This window comes from Lutra lutra, chromosome 6 (assembly GCF_902655055.1).
Source record: "Lutra lutra chromosome 6, mLutLut1.2, whole genome shotgun sequence".
In the NCBI taxonomy this organism is placed as follows: Eukaryota; Metazoa; Chordata; class Mammalia; order Carnivora; family Mustelidae; genus Lutra; species Lutra lutra.
In genome coordinates this window covers 17840569-17858033 of record NC_062283.1, presented here as the reverse complement: position 1 = coordinate 17858033, position 17465 = coordinate 17840569, and the positions used below count along the sequence as shown (strand labels likewise).

Sequence of the window (17465 nt, the reverse complement as noted above, 5' to 3'; positions counted from 1 at the left end):
TTAAGCAGTTTTGTTCGGTACGTATTTTGGGGGGTGTTTGGCGATGAGAAGCTAATGGAGATTATTGAGAAGAGGTCACATTACCACTGCATTAAAGGATCGTCTTCTGTATTTCAAGGTAAACAGACTGAAGACAGATGTACCAGCTGATTTCACGCATTTTAATGGATATTTCTTTTTTTGGACATCGAAGCCAACACACTGTCTTTTTACGCTACTTGTTTTCTTCATTGACACAAGGATATAAGATTGCTGAAAGCAGAGACCAGGAGAGAAAGCCCATAAAGTTCTACTATCCAGATTCCCAAGTCCATTTTATGAGCTATCTTGACTTCCAATTACACAGTGACACTGTCTGAATGACAGCAGTAAAGGCAAAGGACTGTTGGCTGATTTATTTTCTTTGCACAAAATTGGCTATTCTTTTAATAATGAGTTTCAGTCTTCTAATTATTGTGTGTGAGAGAGAGAGAGAATAAAATAACGTGGTTGTTAGTCTACTTTCTATGGTCTTTTTGTTTCTGGGGGATAACTTACTACTACTACTGCTGCTGCTACTACTACTACCACTACTACTACTATTATTATTATTATTATTATTATTAATGTTATTATTATTTACCTAACCATGTTGAGACACATAAAGTATTAACATGACTTTGAAGTCTCCCTCCATTAAAGTGATAGAATTCAGGTAAAATGGTATTCTGGTCTTTTAAGTGGCCTTCCAAGATCTGAAAAAGTATCCCTACCCATAGGACCCTCATCAAGGTCTTCCAAGTATTCCCTAACTGGATCATACCACAGGAACAGGCTCAGCTTCTGGTCAGAGTTTTGGGAGCAGTAATAAAATTCCAAGTTGATCTCAAATAAGAAACTGGAAAACCCCCTCTGTCATGTTTAACTTTTGATGTTTTGGCAGAAAGCTGAGATTCCTGGGTTGAATATCTAACAGAAGCCATTTCACCATTCATCATTTCAAGGTTTCAAATTGAGGGCAAAATGCCATATAACCTACTTGCACATCATTTACTAAAACCCACAAAATTATAAGGCAAAAATGTTCTTACTTGGGAGGTTTTTAATCCCTTTCCTGAAATATTCTGACATGTGCAAAGATCATGCCTGGCAAAACGTCCTAGATTTTAGTCCTGGCTGTGACATTTATTATGATGGGCAAGTCATTTTTCTGAATCTCACTAATTTCCCTCACCTGTGAAATTCCTGACCTGATTACCTCAAGGTTTCTCTAGGAAACAAATAGAATTATGTTGACAACATGTTGAAGACTCTAACGTGTGATATTAATGTAAGATACTATTATTCCTTTCAGTGTTTTAAGTTAAAGTCTACAAACATATTACATTTTCATGAAATATTCAAATAACTGTTTTTTTAGATGCTAAAAGCAAAATCTTTTAGATTCAAAATTTTAAAAGACAACGAGGAAAAGACCTGCCCTTCTCTAAAGAGGTTCCACTTCTTACAATCATCTTTCAGCACTCGGACTTGTTATGCAATGTTCACATCTTTATGTTTATGTAACATTCTAGCAAATATAAGGTGATTCTTCACCAAACATCAAGACAGGAATAAGCATTTCCTTCCACTCCAATCACCTAACAGTATAACTTTCTGTATTTCATCACTCGTTGGGAAGCAATTTACAAACTGAGTTGGGCTGGGGAAGTTTTTATCAGATGCAATATAGGAGAATTACATAAAGAAATACTTGATGAATGTTCCTGTTTTATAGTGACATGTGAAAATCATATTTGTACCCCTTTGACATATCTATTAGTGAAAACCCCATTCATCTATTTGTACTACACAGACTACCATTTGTCAAAACAATAAATTTATAATAATTAAGCTTAGTGGAAAAATCTAAACACAGAAACCTCTTCTACCATTATACTGATATTTAGCATGTCAAGATTAGCTGAATCTGGACATTGAAACACACAATTAATAAAAAAAAAATGCCTCAATTCAATTCAGCTAACTGCCATCATTTTCTTCATTACATTCCTCTTAAATTTTTCACTAGTGGCAAATTTTCCAGTTACCAAAAATGGGAAATACCAGTGGCTGACAGCATCATTTCAAGTATGGGTAGCGATTGCTAATATCATCATGGTAGAATGGCTTACACAGTCCTTGAGCATGAGGATTATATATCACATCTTTGATTTGAGCCCAACAACAGTAAAGTTATGCACAGAATTTATCAAAGAATAAAGGCAAGGGGAGACCTGGGTGGCTCAGTTGAGCAACCGACTCTTGATTTCAGCTCAGTTCATGATCCCAGGGTCATGAGATGGAGCCCCTGAGTCAGGCTCTGGAGTCTGCTTGGGATTCTCTCTCTCTCTCCCTCCCTCTGCACCCTCCCACTCATGCTTTTGTGTGCACATGCATGTCTGTCTCTCTTCCAAATAAATAAACAAATCTTTAAAAAAAAAAAAGGAAGGAAGAGAGAAAGTAAGGAAGCAAGAAAAAAAGTAAGGAAGGGAGGGAGGAAGGAGAGAGGAAAGAAGGAAGGATATTCTGACCTAAGTACAAGGTAACATGGGTCAGCCATAAAATTACCAATTAGTGTTAAAAACTAAACTTTTCTCTAATATTGTTTCATTACAGAGAGGTCATTTGCCTTCTCAGTGAGTCCAAAACATCAAAAACAAACAAATAAACAAACAACAACAAAAATTATCCTGGATGTGAGATCCCTACCCCAAGCAAAAGAAATCAAACTCAAGACATTCATGGTGTAGATATGTCATTCTCTGGGATAACTGAATGTCCCATTTCATTTGTAAAGCTGAGATTTGATATTAATTATTCTTGGTGAATAGCATGCAAATGTATTAAGCAAAAAAGTGAATTGAATTTCGTGTTACACAAGATAGCATATGCAGCATGTCCTGCCAGAAAGCATCAGAAATATTTGGCCCTGCAAATAGGACAGAAACCCTGCAAATAGGACAGAAACTCCTATTTATGCCAGCCTCTGATGACAGATTTTTTTTCAATGAATTTTTAATAGTTTGATGAACACGAATGGACTTGGAGAAATTGAGAAAATGGAAGGATAATAGAGATGCAGTTTTTGCTGAGCACTGTTGTAAAATCTTGAGGACCATCAATACATTCATTTGTGACAATGAAGTTCTTCTTGAGCTGAGGTAAATTTTAATAAAGTGAGGGGTTCCGATGTTACACTTCCTGGGCTCAGGGGAAACAGTTCACTTGTCTGTTTAAGGACTGTAGAAAATAATAACTCACTTCTCCAGGTACAGTAATAAAGGGGTGATAGTGAACTGTTAATTGGGTCAGTTTCCACCACTACTGCTTATACATAATTAATATGTCTATTACAGGGTTGAAATTGTTCTATATTCTTTTTGGGAGAGAATTAAAAAAATTTTGGTGTTTTCAGTAAAAACTGTAGTAGGTATTTTCAATGATGCTGAAGTTCTGGCAAATAAAATGAGAACCTCAGAAAAGTACTATTATCATAACAGAACCAATTCTATTTTGATCCTGATGATCTTTGGTACCATTTCCTCTTATGTAATTGTATGGTATGCAATAACAGAACATCATAAGAGCTATCATGAGGCTCAAGAGAAAAAAAAAAAAAACCCTCACACTATTAATAACTTTTTTCTTGGCATTTATTATTGAACATTGGGTCAACATTCTCTGAGCTCTATTGTTCTAAAATCCCTTTTAAAAATCTTGGAGAAAAAAAAGACTGCTTGGATCCTTCAGGCTTGAACTATTTACTTATTTATTTATTTATTCATTTTAAATATTTTATTTCTTATTTATTTGACAGACAGAGATTATAAGTAGGCAGAGAGAGAGGAAGGGAAGCAGGCTCATTGCTGAGCAGAGAGTCCGATGCAGGGCTCGATCCCAGGACCCTGAGATCATGACCTGAGCCGAAGGCAGAGGCTTAACCCACTGAGCCACCCAGGCACCCCAGGCTTGAACTTTTTAGATCCTATCCAGGTTTGGTATGTTATCTCTGAGGTACCTGAAGCATTGTTCCTTAAATGGGAACAATGTGTTCTCCACAACTGCAAGTTCTATACATTTATTTTTAGCTGAAACTTTTTTTTTTAATTTGTATTACCATGATAACATTTGAGGTGATGAAAATGTTCTATAATTAAATTATGGTGATGGTTGCAGAACGCTGTAAACATGATAAAGATCATTCAACTGAGCGCTTTAAATGGGTTAACATTATAGTTGAAAATTATTATTATTATTTTTTAAAGATTTCATTTATTTCTTGAAGAAAGAGAGAGAGAGAGAAAGGAGTGGCAGAGGGGGCAGAGGGATAAGGAGACATAGATTCCCCTGCTGAGCAGGGAGCCTGATGTGTGTGGGACTCCCTCCTAGGACCCTGAGATCATGACCTGGGGTGTAGGCAGACGCTTAACCCACTGGGCCACCCAGGAACCCCTATAGTTGTAAATTTTATCTTAATGAAGTTGTTAAAGTATTTGACCCATTTTAGAAAGGCAAGTATATTTTAAAATAATAAAATAAGACCTTTATTACTAATTCAATGTTTGTCTCAGTAGGGTTTGCTGACTGAGGTTCTTAACTACATTTGAAGGGATGCTCAAGGATTCCTTTAAAAGGAGTTTTAGTTTACTTCCAGGATGTATAGGCAAAAAGTAGAAATTAAGAAAGGGAAACTATAGATTTTAAAAGTACAATATAGACATTAAGAACAATTGACAACAGGGACAATTTGTTTTACAAATTAAAAAGTCCTTTGGTAATACACGACAGAGAAATGGCATGATTTGAACCGATGCATATGATATTAAGTATCTCTATCCTTCACTAGGCTGTGACTATTTTCCCATGGAAAGGGCCCAGTGTTTGAAATCAAGGGTAGTAAATTCCCTCTACTTAAGATTCTCTTGACATATCCTTTAGATTTTGCAATATCTAAAACACCATATACATTTTAAAAGAAACTGAAAGTTTAGTTTAAAAAACTGTGCTCTTTTAAAAAAGAAAATTATCGGTATGGCTCATTCCATCCTAATGACAAAACTAGGCTTACTACTTTTGATTTTTAAGTTTTATATGTGACTAAGACAATTAGGAAAGACCCAGGAAATGATTATCCTCCAAATGTAAAAAACAAAACAAAACAAACAAACAAAAAAAGGGTTTGAAAACAGTCGAGAAGATCAAACCTTTGGCTAGGGCAAGATTTATTTGATAAAAATGTACCCAAAAAATCCTTAAACAAACTTTTTATATCAACACATTTTTAAAGAGCAAGTGTCTCAAGCAGGAGGACAAATGAGTCATCCCCTGACCTGGTGACAGGCTGTGGAGTGAGAATGAGAGCTTTTCCAACAGCTTGCCTGAGAGGAAGCCAAGGGACCAGCCTGGAAACCAGGAGCTAAATGTAGATGGCGGCGCGTGTGACTTGGAGCGCTGCATGGTGACTCTGTGCCTGCCAAATATACAGCAGCTTAGTTGTGTTTTAGGACCTAATCGAGGCATAAACCACAAGTGCTGCTGTTGCTGGCGACAATGGCAACCAAACTGCCTTTCTAATTGGAAAGGAGGAAATGTGAACAAAGAGAAACAACCAACCAAATCTCCTCAGGAGACGCGAAATGGGACTGGGCTCCGCTGCCAAGTTAAGAAAGGTGCATGTTGCAGCAAATCGGAAAGATCATCAGAACGGAGGAGGACAAACACCATGGCAATGTTGGCCAGTACGTTCTTACGACATTAACGATCTCTGTGATTTTCTTTCTTCCCTGTCTAAAGACAGATCATGGGGCCATTACGTAGCAGACAGATTGTCATATGGTTCAAACACCTACTTGTGAATTGCTTCCTAATGGCGTGGGACAGTGGCTTGCAAAGGATTTCATATCGCGCTTGGTACTTTTTCTTTACAAAGAACACTTTTTATAGGTCTTTTCCCAACTTATGAAAATAATATGCATTCATCATGAAAATCATCAAAATGAATTTAGAAAAGCACAAAGAAAACAAGATAAATTTTCCATAGTCCTACATCAAAGAAAGATAAAATCATTTGGAAATTGTATGTATGTCTTTGTAACTTTTGACTTCATTTTAGTCCTCCATGGGTCATTTTTGTACTGATTCATATTGAATTACTGGAAACTGTGGTTTTGCAACGCACACAGAAAATGGCATACAAATACATATCGTTTCTTGCCTATTTATCAAAACTTAGTGACCCGTAATGCTTACGTTCCAGCCATACTGATTTTTTGTTGTTGTTGTTCTCCTAAGTACCATGAGATTTTTAAAAAATTGTTATTTAAGTTCAACCAAGTTAACATATAATGTATTATTAGTTGCAGGGGTAGAATTTAGTGATTCATCAGTTGCATATAACACCCAGTACTCCTTACATCAAGTGCTCTCCCTAATGCCCATCACCGCATTACCCCATACCCCCTATCCACCTCCCCTCCAGCAACCCTCACTTTGTTCCTAGAGTTAAGTCTCTTATGATTTGCCTCCAAGATATTTTATCCTCTGCTTGGACGGCCTATTCTTTTGGTGCCTAATTTGTCCTTTAACTGCTCTTCATCTTAAATACTTACCTCAATACTCTCTGTGGTAAGATTTTCAATGGCCCATTCAAATGGGTTGAAACTGTCAAAAAGAAAACCACGGGCCCCAGATGAAGTTAATTGGGCCAGGTCACTAGACTGGGGCTCATTACCCAACCTAGCTGCGGTTCGGAACTCCCCTTGAAATGTAGCCTTTACCGGTGAGTCAAGAATTTTCCAGCAATACCAGTGAAGGTAATTTGTCAGTTGGACTCCCTCCATCTGTCTCCCCCAACCCCCAAGGAATAGGAGGTAATCTGCATGATAAAACCCTCAGCTTTTTCCCTAAAGGAGAGCGACTTTGCCTGAAACAATCCTTTCTTTTCTTTTGCTCACTTTTTGTCCCATCTCCTTCCTAGAAAAACCTTCCATTTGGTGTAACTCCTTGGGCTCCCTCTACTTGCTAGATGGAATGCTGCCCAAAGCTTGTATTACTTAATAAAGCCCAAATTTTTTTTTTAATTTTTATTAATTTTATTTTTTATAAACATATAATATATTTTTATCCAGGGGTACAGGTCTGTGAATCACCAGGTTTACACACTTCACAGCACTCACCATAGCACATACCCTCCCCAGTGTCCATAACCCACCCCCCTTCCAACCCCCCTCCCCCCATCAACCCTCAGTTTGTTTTGTGAGATTAAGAGTCACTTATGGTTTGTCTCCCTCCCAATCCCATCTTGTTTCATTTACTCTTCTCCTACCCCCTTAACTTGGTGGGATTTTGTTTTTCAACAATACTATCTTCCTGCAAGCTTCCTCCGTACTGCCCAACACACAGCTCCATTATTTCACCATCTACTGTATTGGCATTACAGCCCCGAGTGTTTAACTTCCTCATGGTTCTATAAAGGAGAAGATACTCTTTTGTTTTACTTTCATGCGCGTCTAAAAAAAGGGCCTGCTTCATATTCGATGATCCGTAATAAAGTGTCGCATAAATGAATAGATGGATGAGGGAAGTTACTTCATCTCTCTGAGCCACGTCCTCATCTGTAAAATGGAAACAATACCCACCACATATATCTGCTTTGAGAATTAAATGAACCAACATATTAACTACTTGACATAGTGACTGACCCACAGTAAGAGCTATTTATTTTCTTCCTTTGTTCCTAGGAAAATATTACTTTAATACTAAGCCCTTTAAAAAAAAAATTCTCTTTGACCTATCTACCAAAAATGTGAGTGATAAGAGTCAAGCAAAGGGTTTCTATGAGCAGGTAATAATACTATGGTGACATTTTTGCAATTCTAATTTATTCAAGCTTTGTGACTGTTAAAAGCCCAAAGAACACCCTGTAGAAATTAGGTAAGCTAAAAGGGACAAAGGGTAATGGGGGAGCTAGTATTTCAATAGAACTGTATTTTCGTTTCATTGAAGCCTATACAAATGCAAGTGATGTTGGGGAACTGGCATTTCTCAACAGTCAGATACGGAAAGGAGTTTGACTTTCATTCTTCTCAGTAAAGAACATTGTACTTCCAAAGGCTAAGAAAAAAGAACTTTATTTAATGCTTTACATGAAATTCCATTTCCCACCACATAATTATTAAAAGATAAGTAGCTTCTGCATTATTAATAAGAATAAATAATAAGATGGCAATTAAATAAGTATCATTAATGACTTGTTCATTAATATGTTAGTAGTCGGCTGTTTTATCATGAAGAGAAATTAGAGTGAGATAGTAGGAAAATTCAATAAATAATAAAACAGAAAGCTGTGTATTGTTCCTCAGTTAATTACAAATATATCTGATTCTTAGAATGCTAAGGAAGAAATTTGCACACCAAGTCCAGAAGTAGTTCAAAGCTAATAGGTGCTTTGTTATAAACAAAACTCTCTCAGGTCTCTTTGAGTTTAAGTTTGTTTACTCTTACAAAAACTTGATTTCCTGTGTCTGAGGAAAATAAGCTTATAAAAAAGATGAAAAGGCTGGTATATAGCACTCCAGTTAAGAGATGCTGACAAATTAAGTGTTAATGAATCAAAAACATATGGATTACACTTCACTTCAAATAGAAATGATTTTAGAATCAAGGGGGAAAGTACTTAGCAAAATGTAAGTAAGTCTTTGTCAATCTTTAAAACCCAAACATTTATGGTATCTTCATAAAACTCCTAGTTATTCCTTTCCTTAGTGGTTACCTATCATTTTCATTTTATAGAAAAGATCAATCTCTCCAAGGCCAAATGTCCTTTCAAACGTTTAGCAATGTATTGAGTCAGTTATATACAGACATCCCAGAAGTTCAGAGATAAAAAAGATCAAGGGAGAAATATGTATCAATTAACTAAAACCACCATGCCAACGTAGAACATTTTCCTCCACTCCTTGCTCATCATGATTTGAAAGACAAAAGAGAAATGCCAGTAGTCATATACCTTTTTAAATCATCCTCTTTTATATGTATTTTTAAAATTATAGCTAAGATTTGCATTTTCAAATTAGTTGGATCAATACCAATCTTTCATTGTGCAAAAATCAGAATTTCTATAAAGTTAGTAGCTCTAAATACAGTCCACATTTATGTAAAAGTCTTTAAAAGATAAGTGTCTTTATGCTTCTGAAGAATTGGGAATTCGTTCAATGCAAGAAGAAAATAACACTGAATATAGAGTTCACAATATGTATTTTGATTACTGAGCAGAAATCCCTACCTTTAAGATAATTCAGGCACACTTAGGATGTGTTCACCGAGGTCCCTAAGGAATGTTCTTTACTAGATTAAAAAAAAAAAAAGTGTTCTTTTCAATGCAACAAAGTAAGTTTTTAGCACCTAGTCTATTAACTTCCAGTCAGTTTACATTCCTATATTGATGCTACTGTCTCTTTCCCTAAGGATTCTGTTCTGATGTCCACGATGCTCATTTGTTATTGTGGGTACTTATTCTTGTACCTGACACTCAGTGTAAAAACCTTTTTAGTCATTTTGGAAGTGGAGCCTCCCCAGGTAAATCCTGTAAGTATGAAATTCACTGGAATCATACTGGGGTACAAGAAGTGTTACAAGTAGATGGTCTGAGTGCTAACCTTTTGTTCTCTTGATGTTGGGAGTTAAAATGGGCCTTGGCTCTTCCTGAATTAGGCCCCTGCTTCCCACCTTCTATAATCAAAGCAGTCTGCTTACCCTTTGAATGGACAGGATTCAAGAGGTCTTCCTGTTGTAGTCGCCGTTCTGCCACCCGCCATTTTGAATTCAGTTTGTTGGGTCCCCCAATAATGGGTCCATGATTAAAGGAGCGAGACTGATACAAAGCGAAGGTCAAGCAAAGCTTTATTTCACGCCAAGCATCAAGAATCAAACCGACCTTCAAACAGATCAGTTGGGACTGCCCCTTACAGAGAGGTTGACCCCTCCCTGCTCTCCAGACTAACTTTTATAGAGCAAAAGCCATGTGGTTGGGCCTGGCCACACATTGGTGGCTAATTGAATTACAATTCACCCCATAGTAGCTATGGAAACTAGCCTATCACCTTGGTAGCTAGGAGACAGTATGCGCCCCCACTGATTGACTGTCTCCACCCGACCCAACCCGACCCACCCTTGTATTTGGGTCCTTATCTCTGCTTGACCTAACCCACCCTTGTATTTGGGCTGTTACCTGGAACTGGTTTCCCAGACTTGCTCCTAAGTAAGTTCCCCTGGGGGGTCAGGGTCAATCTAAGTCCCACTGCGTAAACAACAAAATGGCAGTTCAATCGAGGTGGGGCCACTTTGGCTAAATAGGCCCTTACAGTTTCCATTTCCACTTGCTTCTACCTGCCATTCCTAATTTCAAATTTGCCTAGGTCCAATTTAGTTTGTCATTTATCTTCACCTACTTTCAAGTCCCCATCGAGCTTGCAAAACCTATCCACCCACTGCAGATCAAGATGATGAATACTTGGTGACCCATAAAGCACAATCTCTAAGAGATTGTGGGATGGAATTGAATTGAAAAATTGATGGAAAACTGAGCTATGTATTAGACAGAGTGTATTAAAAACATTAGGACTTTAAAAGATTTTATTTATTTATTTAACAGACAGAGATCACAAGTAGGCAGAGAGGCAGGCAGAGAGAGAGGGGGAAGCAGGCTCCCCACTGAGCAGAGAGCCCAATGCGGGGCTCAATCCCAGGACCCTGAGATCATGACCTGAGCCAAAGGCAGAGGCTTAACCCACTGAGCCCCAAAACATTAGAACTTTAAAATAAGCAATTTAGGGGTGCCTGGGTGGCTCAGTCAGTTAAGTGTCTGCCTTCGGCTTGGGTCATGATCCTGGAGTCCTGGGATTGAGCCCCACAATGACAATGGGCTCCCCACTCAATGGAGAGTCTGCTTCTGCCTCTACCCTCTGCTCAAGTTCCTTTTCTCTCTCTCAAATTATTAAATAAAATCTTATAAAAAATAAAATAAACCGTTTATAAAATTCAGTGCAAAGGCAACCCAGATCCTTATTGGAATGAGCTACCTCTTTGTAGTAAAGCTTTCAATGGCTTCCTGTTGCCTATGATAAATATATAGTTCCCAGTACTGTGCACATTTCCAGTTTCTAAACTCCTTCTCCAGGCTGATCTTTCACTCTCTTCTACCCTCTGTCCTTTGGTCTAGACCAAACAAATTGCTTTCAGTTTTCAAACTTGCCTTGGCATTTCCTGTCATTGTACCTCTATTCACTGCCTCCTCCGGCACAGAAAATTCTATCTGTCTCTGTCTATGTGTCTCTGTCCCAAATCCCTATCAACATGTTCCCATGTATCTATTTGCTACCACTTTGCCCCTCAAGATCCTCAAGGAAGCTTTTCCTCCTCCCTGACCATATTTCCACAGTAAAAATGAGTAGTATTTCTAGGAAAACAGTGTAGTCACTACATGACTTGCTGCCTGCGGTTGGCTGTGTCAGTAACAATGCGTAAGGTTCACCTGGGATGGTTCATTACTAAATGGAAATTCAGTTTTTCTTAATCATCTTATTTTATTAAGAATTATAGATTGTATAGAACCTTCAGATCAGAATTTCAACAACTAAAGAACTCAGGGAACTGTTACAGTCACCATCCAAGGGCACAAGAGTAGTAGATAAACAGCAACTCCTATACAAAGAAGAGAAAACAGGGTATGTTTCTACATGTGCTTGTATTTCCCTGAATACATTCTTGACAAGAGTTGGGTAGCTCCTTCTCAGAGTCCCTTACATAATTCCACTGTATAACCGGCTCTTAATAAAAACTATTCTAACATACAGCAACAAAAATTATAATCTTCATGAACTGCATCCTGTAGTTCCCAGACACTCAGGAAATAGACATTTTAGTTTTTATGTCTTCCAGTTATGCTGCTTGAATGGATTTCTTAACTTCACTGCCCACTGTCCCACGAGGCACAACTTTCTCCAACCCTTCCTCTCTGCCTAACATCCTGCTCTTTTTATGAGCTTCAGTAGCCCCTTTTAAAGTGGTAGTTTCTTTAAGAAAATAATTACCGTGTAAATTAGTCTTCAACAAATAGTAAGGCCCATTTTGGAATTAAATTCCTAAGTATTGAAGCTTTGCTTCCTGGTATGTTTAAAACCATTATATAAGTTTAACCATAGCCATTCAATCTATGTACCTAGAAATATCATTTCTTCCCTTGCTAATGAAGGTCCTACGGCACAAATTTATTAAAGGTATACGTTTGCATGGGATAATAATTGGGTCGATAATATTAAATTCATAGGCTCATTATTTAATTGCAAGGGCAGATTATGAATACAGCTTCTAAAATGTATTTTAATGAAAAACACTACATCCTGACCTAATCATATCAACCTTATGCTATCTAATTAAGGATGCAAAAAATCATTAGAGTTGCAAAATATTAGTTCCAGTTCCATCAGCCTGTGAGCTGCCCCTTCATGAATATATATATTTTTACTCATGATAAATAGTTAATGAGGTAAAAATGACAAAATTTGCATGTAGGCAAATTAGTTTAATAGAATGATATCTTTTCTGACTACTGAAAGTGACCTTTTCCGTTTCAAAAAATGGTTAAAATACTTTGAAATTATCATCTGGCTGTCTTTGCACAAATGACAAATTATATGTATGAACAATATAAAAATTACAAAATGCAATAATTCTAAATTCTCATCATACTGTAAATGTGTTCTGTGCTTTTGCATTTATCAATTTAATAAAAGGAAATTAAGCATATTATAAAGTATCCATTTATGTGGCAATTTTTAATCCAGAGCATAAAAACGAGAAGCATGTGTTTAATAGCCCATCTAGATCTAGATCAAATTTTTAAAGTACAAAAATTCTAGACTACTTACTTGAAATACTTTTATATTAAAGTGTCTGTTCCACTCTTAATTTAGCATTTTAGATTATAGATGAGTGGTCTAAATTAAACTGTCATTGTACCTTGAAATTAGTATTTCAATTACTCACCAGGACTATCTTGATTTCCTATTGAAATAAACTAAACGAGGAAATGTAAAACAGGTTAAGAAGAACATTAAAAAATTAATCATAAATAAGAGGACGTTTTCATGGTATAAATGCCAGGTCATGAAGAGACATAACAAATAAAATATGTATGTCTATTCATTTAAGTTTAGGAATGTTTCTGTATGCTTAATAAACATAACCCAACAACGAGAAATAACAGGTGCTCTCCAGATTTTCAAGTGAGGTGCATAAACATCTCTGTGAATCTCCTTACTGATGGATTCTGAGTCTATACATGTTGGGGAAGAGACAGCAGCAATTTATCTAGATATATTAATGTCTGTTAATGGCCCAAAAGAATCTAAGCCAAAATATTTTACTTAGGACACAAGTGCCTTTGATTAAATTATTTACTTTAATTACATTTAATCCAACTGTCTTTTCTTTGATCCCTTTAAATGTGTATTCACTGTCAGAATTATGAACACACAAGGTTTGAGGTCTTTTCCTGAGTTCTACTCTTGCTCATCATGGGTCAGCTAAGCCATTTTATAAAGGACAGAATAAATATTTATTTTAAGGAACTAAAGAATTTCATGATCTCCTTTAATTTTCCCTCTAGCACCTAAACATTCATTTTCCTCTTCCCCTTTATATTCCCAGCCCTCTCCCCATCGCACTTTCTCCTATCTCTCACTCTTTCAGACTCTCCTAGACAAAACAAATGATCATAAACAATAAAATAATTCTCTATTTTCCTCTGTATTCTCTTGTCAGGTACCTTTGTTCAACTCCGATCATTTTGGTACTCAACTTTGGATTGGTTCCAAATTCCTTAACTTCCATCTTGTGAAGCTTAATAATGAAATAAATATACTCTATGTACCCCAGTCACTTTGACATTATCCTACAGAGAAAGCACTCTTTGCTTAATTTGTAGGATGATTTAGACAATTTGGGCCTTTTAAAAATTATGCTGTTGTCAAGGATTTTTTGAAGAAGAAACCAGGATGAATATATCATGAAGTGAAATGTGTTTTACTTCAAGTCAGGGACAGTGATTATGGAAATGTCTGGTGCAGTGTTGTTATGTTTACCAATAAAATTAACAGAATTCAAGACATATTAGATATATTAACAGATTTTTTTTGAAAGCTAATGTTTAGGTTCCTATCAGTTAGAGAATGGAATGAGGTAGATTATATGTTCATTATATTGGCAAATTAAATATGTTCAATTATTCAATCATTCAAGCTTGCATTCATACTGAACAAATAGCAAAATAGCAAAAATGTACTATGTTCTGCCGACACTATTAAGATTGAGAAGAAAAATATGGAGAAACCATTCATTTATTGCACAAGATCTTAGTCTAGAAAAGAAAAGGGAAACACAGGTAATTCTCAGATTGTGTGTTAGAAGGGTCAGATAAAACAAGCAGCTTTGACACAAAGAAGATGGTCCTCTCTGGGCAGGCTCCATCAAACCAGCACTCCAGGTCAGCCTGGATGAAGAATTGGTTTGGCAGGTAGTACCTGAGAAGCTGAAAGGATGCTCCTCCAGACAGGGAGGAATGGATGGCAATGTAAAACAATGTATCATATTTAACAAATTACCCTTATTTTTATATGGCATAACTACATTTCAGTGACAAACATTTGGCAAGAGGAAGGCAGAAAAGGGAGGAGCGAGATGCTGATATAAGAGACATCACCGGAGAGGTCGACAAGAATCCCATCAAATGGTAAAAACTCATTAGTCTGAATGTTGGCTTTTACTCTTCAGGCAAAGGGTTTATGGCAGGGAAATGGAGGGTCAGATCTGCATCATAAAAATATTCTAAAGAATGAATTCATGGATGGTGTGTGACATGGTAACTGCAGCGTGAGCCTGCAGGTAAACAGACCAGTTAGCAGAGTGTTGCTGTTCTTCGGAAGCTGGGCATTGAGGTCATAGATGTCCAGGAGCTAGTGGAATAGAGAAGAGCAGATATTAAGAAAGTAAAGTCAGTAGAAGTAACTGGATGATCAAACTGGGAAAAAAAAATCTAGGAGACAAAATCTAGAAAAACTCTGAGTTTTAAATCTTTGTGATTCCGAGTTGATGGAAATGCCACGTACAGAGGGTGCGGATGTGTGAATCCTGTGGTTTTGTGACACAGGAGAAATGCATTTGTTAATTAACAATATGTGTCAAGTCCATTTTGTTTGGAATGCACTGGGTCTAGGTCTCTTTGGGGCATACACCTGAAGATATCAAGTAGGCTGCTGGATTATATTACTTTAGGATTTAGAACAGAAGTGTAGCCTTGGGATACACATTTGAGAATCTTCAGCACGGTGGAAGATATGGTTCGCAAGGAGGTTAACTAAAAAAAGTGGGTAAGAAGAGAAAGAAACCAAATACAGGTCCTGAAAGACACTAACACAGAAAAGGCTGATGGAGCCAATGGAAAAGTCTGGAAAGGAAATTCCTGAAAGGGGAAGAGAAGCAAGGGGACTGACTAACGAAGGCATCAAAGGAGAAAAACAGAAATAATATTCTTTTCCTCTTATCCTCCCTAGATGACATGGAAGCCAGCAATCATGTCCTATTGATTATTTTTTTTTATTTTTTTTTTCTTAAAGATTTACTTATTTATTTGAGAGAGGGAGAGCACACAGGGGAGGGGCAGCAGGAAAGGGAGAAACTTTTAAGCAGGATCTCTGTGGAGCATGTAGCCCAGTGCTGGGCTCCATTTCATGACCCTGAGAGTTCATGACCTGAGCCAAATCAAGAATCAGATGCTTAACTGACTGAGCCACCCAGGTTCTCCACTAGCTTCTTTTATATTCTTCACAACCCTTTTGTGATTTTGCCTAATATATATACAGCAGGTATCAAAAATATTCCCATAAGAAAATAACAGTGCTTCACTCTAAGAACCACCTGGCCATGTCTCCTCATTTCAGCTAATAAAAAATAATCAATATATAGCCAAGCTGCAAGATTTGTATAGTGGTGGCAGTCAAATACAATAATAAATGACTTCAAGAACAATGTGAGAAAATGTACCGACTTAACTGATATGCTAACAGAATGAGTTTCTCTTGTGCAGTCAAAAAACAAATCCACTTCAGAGCAACTCACCTTCTTCCTTTCACCATGGATTCCTTCCATTGCGCAGACCTTTTCACTATGTAGCTGAGCTTCTGATTGGAAATCTCCAAATCATATGGTACGAAAAACTTGGTTTCTTCACTATAGATGCGCTGAAATGCATCTAATATCCAAGAATCATTGTGCAATCTAAGAACAAAACCATGTTATTTTTGTTCCCCAAATATTATTTACTTTTTGCCCTCCAAAAATGTTAAATAATTTGTTTCTTTTTTTTTTTACATTTTTTAAAATTTTTTTTTATTTTTTTTTTATAAACATATAATATATTTTTATCCCCAGGGGTACAGGTCTGTGAATCGCCAGGTTTACACACTTCACAGCACTCACCATAGCACATACCCTCCCCAGTGTCCATAATCCCATGCCCCTCCCAACCCCCCTCCCCCCATCAACCCTCAATTTGTTTTGTGAGATTAAGAGTCACTTATGGTTTGTCTCCCTCCCAATTCCATCTTGTTTCATTTACTCTTCTCCTACCCGCTTAACCCCACATGTTGCATCTCCTCTCCCTCATATCAGGGAGATCATATGATAGTTGTCTTTCTCCGATTGACTTATTTTGCTAAGCATGATACCCTCTAGTTCCATCCACATCATCGCAAATGGCAAGATTTCATTTCTTCCTAGGAACATCGCCAAAAGCAAGGGAAGCAAGGCCAAAAATGAACTATTGGGATTTTATCAAGATCAAAAGCTTTTGCACAGCAAAGGAAACAGTGAACAAAACCAAAAGACAACTGACAGAATGGGAGAAGATATTTGCAAATGACATATCAGATAAAGGGCTAGTGTCCAAAATCTATAAAGAACTTAGCAAACTCAACACCCAAAGAACAAATAATCCAATCAAGAAATGGGCAGAGGACATGAACAGACATTTCTGCAAAGAAGACATCCAGATGGCCCACAGACACATGAAAAAGTGCTCCATATCACTCGGCATCAGGGAAATACAAATCAAAACCACCATGAGATATCACCTCACACCAGTCAGAATGGCTAAAATTAACAAGTCAGGAAATGACAGATGCTGGCGAGGATGCGGAGAAAGGGGAACCCTCCTACACTGTTGGTGGGAATGCAAGCTGGTGCAACCACTCTGGAAAACAGCATGGAGGTTCCTCAAAATGTTGAAAATAGAACTACCCTATGACCCAGCAATTGCACTGCTGGGTATTTACCCTAAAGATACAAACGTAGTGATCCGAAGGGGCACGTGCACCCGAATGTTCATAGCA

At 37.2% G+C, this 17465-nt stretch overlaps 1 protein-coding gene across 1 annotated transcript in view; it reads right to left on the bottom strand.

Annotated features, from left to right (window-relative positions):
• Positions 1 to 17465, bottom strand: part of LOC125101538 (uncharacterized) — a 323109-nt gene that overhangs the window by 51720 nt on the left and 253924 nt on the right. Inside the window, exon 15 of the mRNA XM_047731961.1 lies at positions 16195 to 16353. The gene's annotated coding sequence lies outside the window, so the exon portion shown is untranslated. The remainder of the gene's footprint in view (positions 1 to 16194; positions 16354 to 17465) is intronic.